The sequence below is a fragment of the Heliangelus exortis genome, chromosome 1 (genome assembly GCF_036169615.1).
Source record: "Heliangelus exortis chromosome 1, bHelExo1.hap1, whole genome shotgun sequence".
NCBI lineage: Eukaryota > Metazoa > Chordata > Aves > Apodiformes > Trochilidae > Heliangelus > Heliangelus exortis.
Genome location: NC_092422.1, coordinates 72268500 through 72277579, shown reverse-complemented (window position 1 = coordinate 72277579; position 9080 = coordinate 72268500). Strand labels below are relative to the sequence as shown.

Here is a 9080-nt window from a genome sequence, read left to right as displayed (position 1 = left end):
AATTTTACTTTGCATTTGTGAGAAGTAAAAAGTAGCATATCAAAACCCTGGGCTTCCTTCTAGCTAATCAGATACATTACCTGCTGTGTCTCCATAGTTCTGGGAACCAAGTTTGTTGCTAGTATAGGTGCTAAGGTGGAAATGCTGTGTTTTTGTCTGTTGTGCCTATGCAGATATAATCATGGAACCAATGGTTGAGAGACAACAACTTCAGCTGCTTCTCAGATGTGTAATTGCCATTTCTAGTGTATTACAAGGTGAAGTCAAATGACTTCAGTGGGTCACTGCAGAAGTTAATTTAGCATGACCATTTTTGACTCTTTCATGAAATGAGATGGAAGCTTTTACACAGGCCACTCTGAGGGATCTTCTGGAAGGCAAAAGCTTATAGCTGATGAGTAGTATCTATTTCTCTGCTGGGAATCTCTGGACTGGACAGTTAAGTCGTTCAGCATGTGTCTATGTGTCAGGAATGACAGGATTGCTCCTAGCATTTCAGACCCACTATATTTTCTTGTGGTGGGTTGACCCCAGACAGCAGCTAAGAACCCACATAGCTGCTTAATCAATTTCTCCCCCCACCCCAGTGAGACAGGGGAAGAAAACAGGGGAAGAACAAAAGTGAGAAAACTCATGGGTTAAGATAAAAATCATCTAATAAGAGAGAGTGGGGGAAAGCACAGGAAAATAACAGTTACTCCTTTCAGGACAGACCAAGGCCCAGCCACTCTCCAAATAATTATCACCTTGGAAGTCAACTCCCTTCCTCTTACTCCATCTTGGTTTTCTCTGCAGAGCATGACACCCTGGGGTATGCAATAGCCCTTTAGCCAGTTTGGGTCAGTTCTCCTGGCTGTTTCCTCCCAGTTTCTTACCCACTCCTATCCTGCTCACTGCCATGGAGCAAAGCACATAAAAAAAAGGCAAGCCTCAGCCTTGAGATGGGGCAAGTACTGTTCAGCAATAGCCAAACATTTGTATGTTATCAACACAGTTTTAGTCACAAAGCCAAAACACTGCACCAGTGCTGGCTGCTATGAAGAAAGTTAACTGGCCCAGCCAGACCCAGGCAGCTGGGTTGCTCCAGCAGTCAGCTTTCACTACAGCATTTTGTATGATTTAAATGGCAGTGCAGAAATAACACTTGTTATTTTGAAATAGTAATGTATTCAGGTTTATAGGTTTTTAAGGCTAGCTCATCTTGTGACAAAGCAAGAGATGCAATATGCCAGTACCTTTGAGGAGACTTCTGTGTTACACAAAGGCTGCTAGAACTGAATCTACCTTATTTATAAGGTACTCACTGTTGCCATTCTAACTGAGCACGCTACTTGATTTGAGGATGAGGTAATGTAGCTGAGAACAAACAATGAGCTATTGAATGAATGCTCTTATTGCACCCCATCAGAACAGAGTGTGCATTGTGGGATGCTTGGTGATGCACAACTCTAAGTGAAACTGAAGATGCAAAGATGCAGACACCAAGATGAGGGATGAAATCTTGTCCAAAGCAAAGTGAAAGTCAGTGTTGCCATTGCATGGAAGGAATTAGAACTTTGGGAATGCATTAACAGCTTAATGCTGGAAACTGTGGGTAAACAGTGCTGTGGTGCAGTGAAATTTGAGAGATCTCTGTTGCTTTAAACTTACCTGACTAAATTTAGCCAGTTTATAGAGTCAGTCAAGTGTGGACAATTTCAGCCCACAAAGAATTTCAGAAGCAAACCTTGTAAGAATTCAGTACAAGGATACTGAACCTGCTGTGTTCTACCCTGAGATTTTAATAGGGGAAAACATTTCAAGGTATATGTTTAGACACTCATGGCAGGATTAGGGGCTAGTGCTGTTTGTTTAAGATACAGGAAATATATATTATGGAAACGTGTTTGTAGGGAATATATTTATTAGTGTACCACACTTATCTGTTCCATTCAATCAAAATTCACCATGGACATATACACTAGGCTTCCATTTCTGGTACAGCAACATGAACAAGACCGTGTGTTTAAAAAATGGACAGAAATGGGAGGAAGAAAATCCATCAGAAGTGTTTCTCATAAACTGTCTTCAAAGATGAAGAAAATATGGATAGGAAGGCACACAACACGAAGTAAAGAGAAACACCATAGTACACTGATCAGTCACCAATGTTCTGCCTGAGTGTGGTTCTTGCCTCTACTCGACAAAGGTCATTGAACTTACAAATAGTCCCTATCTGAATGGCAGGAACTAAATTTACCTCCATAAACTGTTCATATGAGTTATGCACAGGAAACAAGGTAATGACACACTGATTGAGAGTATCCATTTAATGTGGAGCTTTCTGTGGAAACAATTTGGAGCACTGTAATGAAGAAAATAACACACTATCATAAATTGCATAGATTTCTAATGTCTTTTAATTCCTAACATTAAAAATAAAATATTTTAGGGGTCAGGTTTTCCTATATAGCCCAACTGTGAATGCAGGTTCCAAACTACTAGACCTCTTCCTGAAGAACAGGAGGAAATGGTTACATGGTAAGTACTGTTACCTTGACATTACTTGCAGATAATGCATGTGTGACAGCAAAGTAAATGGATATAAGTCTAGGTTACTCTCAGGCTCAAAAATTGTCTTTTACCATATTTAATTGTTGTTAACACTTTAGAAGACTCATGCAGGGAGAATGTAGATCCAAATCTTTCTGGTTTGCGTTTGAGGAAAAAAAGCGATTATTTCACTGCAGGACTTTTCAAAGTAAAGGGATTCTCTCTTGCACAGGTACCATGGAGAAAGTTTTCATGTTTGTGCCAGCAGTTTAATGAATTCACAGTTTGGGGGTCAGCAACTGAAACACAAGATTTCATGCCTGGCTATATTATACTAAATCCTATGACTGATTCACAATACAATGTTTGCTTCAAGGGATGGAGGTAAGGGGTTCTGTCAGGTGTAGAATATGACAGCTTTCAGCATTACACTGGGGGAAATAAAGCACATGTACAGGCACTGAAGAAGTGGTAGGAAAATTCTTAATTGAGGAAGTGATTTTGGATAAATGAACATGATGTTTATTGTGGATTCTGGGTTAGCTAAGAGAAAAAGTGCTAGCCTAAAAAGCCATCCTTAAGTAACATCAATTTTAGCCTAATAGCCCTTTTAAACTTCCTTTGTTGCTGGAGTTTTGGGAATCTGATGGATTTTAATTGCTTTCCTTAATGTGAAAAAAATTATACTTGTACAGGAACTGGTCACGAGCTGACTGGTGGTAAGGGAATACATGGATGTGTAATCCAGTGCTTTCTCACAGGAGCATGAACTTGGCAAGGTCAACATACTCTTCTTACACAGTGAAGCCACAAATCAGTTATGTGTCCTGGAGGAGTACCATGAAGACCATTACACTGAGCTCCATGCCTTATATTCTTGATTCCCTACATATTGTACAGAGAGACTATTTTAGGTATACTTAGTGACTGTCTTACCATTTTTATGGGTATTGTTTTTCTCCACTGCTAAGCCAAATTCCTCCTATATCATGAAGCTAAATGTTTATACCTGAGGGGAAGAGGAAAATTATAGCTGAAAAAGTATTTAAACCATTAGGAATGGTCATTAGGAATAGTGTGTCTGCACAGTTTATTATTTGATGATCTTTAGGTCATATATTACATGGGGATAAGAAAAGCTGTAGTCCACTGGATAATGACAATTCCTAGCTTTTGGGTGGTACTCTGTTGTTTCTAGCTCTCCACAGGTCACTAGGAAGCCAAATTTGTGTCTTTCATCTGTTTTGAGTTACAAGTAATACATCCAGGGGGAAGAATTAAAAAATATATATGAAATCTATGCATCTGCTCTGCAGGGTATAGAATGTGCTTGCTTGTAGGTACTCACCCTATGCCTGTATTTATCTGTGTAGATAAGGAAGTGTCTGTTTGTATATTGCCATCACAGCTTTCTAACAAAGAAAGATCTGTCTCCAGAAGCTTAACTATTGCATTATCTAGAAAAGGAACTGGAAAGGTGTAAAACAAGGTCTTCTGACACAGCTTCTTTCTGTTGATATCAGCATTGCAATTCTCGTTTCCTTACCTTTTTGCCTAAGTTTGATTTATGGAACTTTCCATATGAAAATGCCGATAGCACTGGAATTATTTTCATGCTGTCAGAGTGTACATGGACATACTTTTGTCATGTAGTGTATTTTTCTTGGAGTCAAATGTAGGATAAGGTGGGCATTCTGCAAAAATATCCTACCACAGTCCTCAGTATTACTACAGCTTTAAGTAATGGAATACTTCCATAGGCACTAAGCTGCGGTGAGGGAAGCCTTCTCCCCTCAGGAGACATTTGGCAGCGCTGTGCTCGCAAAACTTCGGGCACTCTGCCCCGTTTGGTATCTGTGGAGTTAACTAAGTGAAGCTCACTGCCGGATAGCCTCTTTCACCAGGAATGCAATTGGTGTTTACCTATATAAGGAAACCTGTTGGACTTAAACAAGCTCGGCAGGGCTGGGGACTGCCCCGTGTGTGTGTGTGTGTTTGTGAGAGAGAGAGTGTGTGTGTGTGTGCGCGCGTCTGTGTGTGTGAGAGAGGGGGACGAGCCCGTGTGGGTGGGAGGGAGGGAGGGGAAGGGGTGCGCAGGGGCTGGACGGAGCGCAGCCCCCCGGCTCCGGCAGCGCAGCGCCGGCCCGGCAAGGACCGTCCCCCCCGCCCCACCGCGCTCCGCTGCAGCTTCGGGAGAAAAGAAGAAAACTGTCAAGAGGGGGGAAAAATGGAGAAGCAGGTACGTCAGGTAGCTGGAGGGTGGCAGTGTTAGAGACTCGGAGCCAGAGCTGTTCTTGCAGCTGTTGTTCTCTCCTAAAAATGGCTTGCGCGGTTTCGGGGGGCTGCAAAGCAGAAGCGGGTTTCTTGGGCAGAGCAGCTGCAGCTCTGAGAACGAGTCCTGCAACTTTTTCTGACGTGCCGTGCGCTTCTAGTTCGGATGCACCTTCTTTTTACCGGAGAGATTCTCAAAACTTTATCTCTGATGGAACACAGATGTGAGCTGAGACTGGGAATAAGGCTGAGATGCTTTGGTTCGCTGTCTGAAGCTCTGCAAATGCACGCTGTTAGGATGAACCTAACGTGTCTGGGAAAAGAAGTCCTTTATTTATCTGTTTATTACCTGAAAATGTACAGCTTGCAAGAGATGTGCTCTTTTAGCATTCCAAGGGTTTTCGGAGTACTTCGTTTTGATGTGTGTGACTGCAGCTCCGTCAGTATAGCTGGAATGTGTTTGCTGGAATACAGGGAGTTCATACAGCAATAAAGATTTTGCAGTGAGTTAAGAAATAAGTTGCAGGTACTGTTCTAGGAAATGTAAGCGAAACTTGTTCTTCTACAATAGGGATTACCCCAGTTCAAAACAAGGGTATGTGTTTCTTAGGAGGTATTTGCATATTCTGATAGCCTTGCAACAGGCTCCTGGTAAAAGCCTCACAGAGAGATTGATTGTTGCTTGAAGATTTCCGTCAGGACATAATGAAAAATAAAGTTATTTAAAAAGTTATTTAAAGTTATTCTTAAAGTTGTTTAATGCTGATGCATTGTTAAGTTTGGAAGTTCGTTCAGTTTTTGTGCAGTTATGGGATGAAAGGTATGAAACGAAAGATTCTTTCAGATGATTTCCCTGAGAAATACCTTCTAAGAAAAAAAGTGAAATGGAGAGAACCAGTCAGAAACAGGTGAAATTGATTTTCAGAATGATTTTGTTTTTCTGATCTTAGCAACTGGTAGATATACTATTTCTTTTCATTCATTTTCACTGTTAATCATATATTGGTTTGTATGTGAATGCACGAGTCATGAAAGCTGTAGCTACATCTGTAAAACACATTCCTATGACTAGGGGTTTAGAAGCTTACAGTAAAGATGATAATTATTTAAAAATGCTCTTCCTTCTACTCATTTCTAATTTTTATGAATGAACGTCTAATTCAAATTAGTAGTATGGTACTACCTGGCTAAAATCCATTCAGAATACAGAGCTGTCAGAATTAAAATTAACTCATGTTGACCAAGATTCTCATTAATTTATATGTAAGACTTTTCTTAACTCCTGACTTTGAATGTTTTGTGATTATGTTTAGGTATTAATGGGAATGACACAGAATAGCCATAGTAGTTTCCATAAGAGACATTTATAGGACCATCAACATTACAAAGTAGATAGCAAGTTCCTAAACATTGCTTCAGGGCTAAAGCTAATGGGTTCATTGTCATAAAGCATCTTTGGTCCTGGTGAAAGTCAGCACAGAAAAGGAAGTAGGGCTGGTGGTCTAGAACTGTAAATTTCACTTGTCTTACTTCTTATCCTTGTGGTTTTGTGGATAACCTTTATTACTGTGGATTGTGTAGGAACACAGAAGAAAGACTTTTAGCAGGGATGTCAGTTAGCAAAGTGTGACTCTTTAAAGAGGCTTTAAAGAGCAGAAGGCTCCAGGGGAAACATGCTTTTAAATTACCTTTTCTTGAGTCTCTCCACTAAAATGTAGAGCCCCCATCAGTTTAGTGTCTATGCTGCAATCATTAATGATCCTTTCAAAGTGAGCTAGAAATCCAGTTCAAAGTCTACACAGTATATTCAGGGTTGACATGAGTTTATTCTGCCCTGAGATCTAAGCAGCTGTCTGTGTGGCCACACTGGTGTGGGACTGATCCTGGCTGCAGACTGCCCCTAGGACAGTTTTATGGAGACAAGGGTCAGTGTAGGATCTTATGCCTTTCAGCCACAGTGTGTCCCTTGTGCTCTTCTCTGCCACTCACAGCATGCGTAATGGTGTGACTTCAGATCCTACAGCATCCCTGTGGGACCTACCTAAAACCAGTGTCTGCCCTGGGTTTTTTACCTGTGGTTGATCTCTGGTGTTGCATGAGTTTTCATTGGCCTGAATGAACAAAAATTAATTTTTTTTCAAACCAGGATATATGTCTTGAAGTTATTTCCTAGGGACATTTTATCCTTGTTTACAGTGAGGAAAGAAATGCAAAGTAGATGAAGCAGTTTACATTAAAAGGAAGACCTCATGTATTCTCAGTTCACAAGAAAACCCAGTAGCTATGGATGGGTTAAACAATGACCCTTTCTCCTGCCTGAGCTTCTGCAAACCAGCCTTCTACCCTAGGCACTGGTCTCCAATCCGTGTTAATAGGTGATGTGTTTCATTCAGTGATTAAAAAAAGAGCTAGCATTCATTATGACTTTGTTTAAAGATTAATTTTCGTTCATTAAAGGATTCTTTAGATATTAGTTTTAATAACAGAGCTCTGTTTGGGATACAGTAATAGTATGGGATTGGACTGTATATTTTGGAAATGAATATGCCGAACCCAAGCAAAGGCACTGAGTGCAGAAGTCTGTGAATACACCTATGGTACCCTCTTTGATTGTGTAACTGAGATAAGACTGAAGTAAAACACAAATACTTGATTTTGACAGCCTGAAGTTTAATGCATGACTGATTGAAATTTTTGTCTGTATGCCAGAGTTGAGAAGCACCAATTTATGTAGAGGTATGGCAAAAGCTTTGATTACTTGAACCAAAATCATCTTTTGTGTCCCTGTTACATTACTGATGGGCTAAACTTATGACAATTACTATTTATTTGTCATTTAAAATCTGAGAGTACTTAATGTATTTAGCATATAGCATAATTACTTTTTGTTTAGCTGTGAAAAAGCATTATAAAAGTTTTCATTATTTTTCACATTTAATAACCTACTTATCCCGCAAACATAAAATTTTGTTTGTATGCTTGCTTGACTTGGAACTATCACCTCATACTTTCATTTTCTGATCTAAGTATAATTTGAAGCTGAGTGCTCTTGCGCATTGGTAAGAGGTGGCTGGGCAAGTCCTTTTTTTTTCCTGATATCTCCTCACTTTTTCAATAAAAAAAAAGTCTAAGCTTTTAGAGGTGTAACTGGAGAGCTTGAAATAATAAAAGAACATGCTGTACTAGTTGCATGTTCCCTTTAGGATTTTGCTAAAGGCTTTACCATTCCATTATGCTATCATTTTGTAGTGTAAGCATTTTATATGGCATGTGTGATTTCATTGCCCTTAAGTGACCTTGGTAAATTCCTTTTTTCCCCTGAAGCACATACCTAATTGAAAATTGCCATCTGCAGTTGCAGAGCTCTAAGCAAGAAGTCTCTTAAGAATAACACAAGAGGTAGATGGGTGTCCAGAGAGTGGGGCAAGAGCACTTCTTCTATAGAGTTCATGGTATTGCATGAGGTTAAACCTTAGCTTTGGTGATGCATGATAAAGAATTATAGGAAGGGCACTGGAATCTGTCTACCCAGTTCATCTGCCTCATGCTGCTATCCGGAGATCATGTAATCCACAAAAATATACGTTGCTTCGTTAGCTCCTTCTCTTTTTTTCATTCTTTTAAACTCGTGTGTTTCTCTTGTTCCACCCTCGAGTAAATATATCTGGAGTCTAAAGTTAAAAATACCGTCCCAGATTTTAGCTGTGCTTCCTAGTCCAGCTGCTGCCCTCATTCCACAGCCCCTCGCTTGGCTCTGCTGCGCCACTGGGTTTGAGGATATGGTTGTGCTGATCCCAGTCTGCAACCACAACCTAAAAATGAGACATTGTGTTCCTTGCTAGAAGCCTCCAGCCTAGCATTGCATTGCAGGGCCTGGGAGCCTGGGTGCTTAAGGGTCTTGCAAATGAAGGAGGCAAAAAAATGGCATTTTAAAGCTGAGGAGCAGCCCCGTCTCAGATCAGAGGACAATCAACTGTGCCCTCCATTAGAAAATAAAGTCTACAGGGTCTGTATTTACATTGCACAAATGTGTAATGTAATTGTTTAGGACAGGAAAAATACTAGTGCTTTAATTAAAACGGGTTAAGAAACGTGAAGGATGAAGTCTGTGAAGATGTCACGATAAAAAAGCAGTTTCACGTCTTGTATGTTTATTCAGTCTGAAAAGTTCAGAAAACTATTGAAAATTAAGCCCCCCAAATTCCCTAATCCTATGTTATCTCACAAGTAGTTTTATTTGTGAAAGCTTATCCTTTGAATTTATTTCTTTTTTCTGT

At 40.1% G+C, this 9080-nt stretch overlaps 1 protein-coding gene across 1 annotated transcript in view; it reads left to right on the top strand.

Annotated features, from left to right (window-relative positions):
* The first annotated feature begins 4638 nt into the window (after positions 1-4638).
* MID1 (midline 1) overlaps positions 4639-9080 on the top strand; it is a 250762-nt gene continuing 246320 nt past the window's right edge. Inside the window, exon 1 of the mRNA XM_071748004.1 lies at positions 4639-4771. The gene's annotated coding sequence lies outside the window, so the exon portion shown is untranslated. The remainder of the gene's footprint in view (positions 4772-9080) is intronic.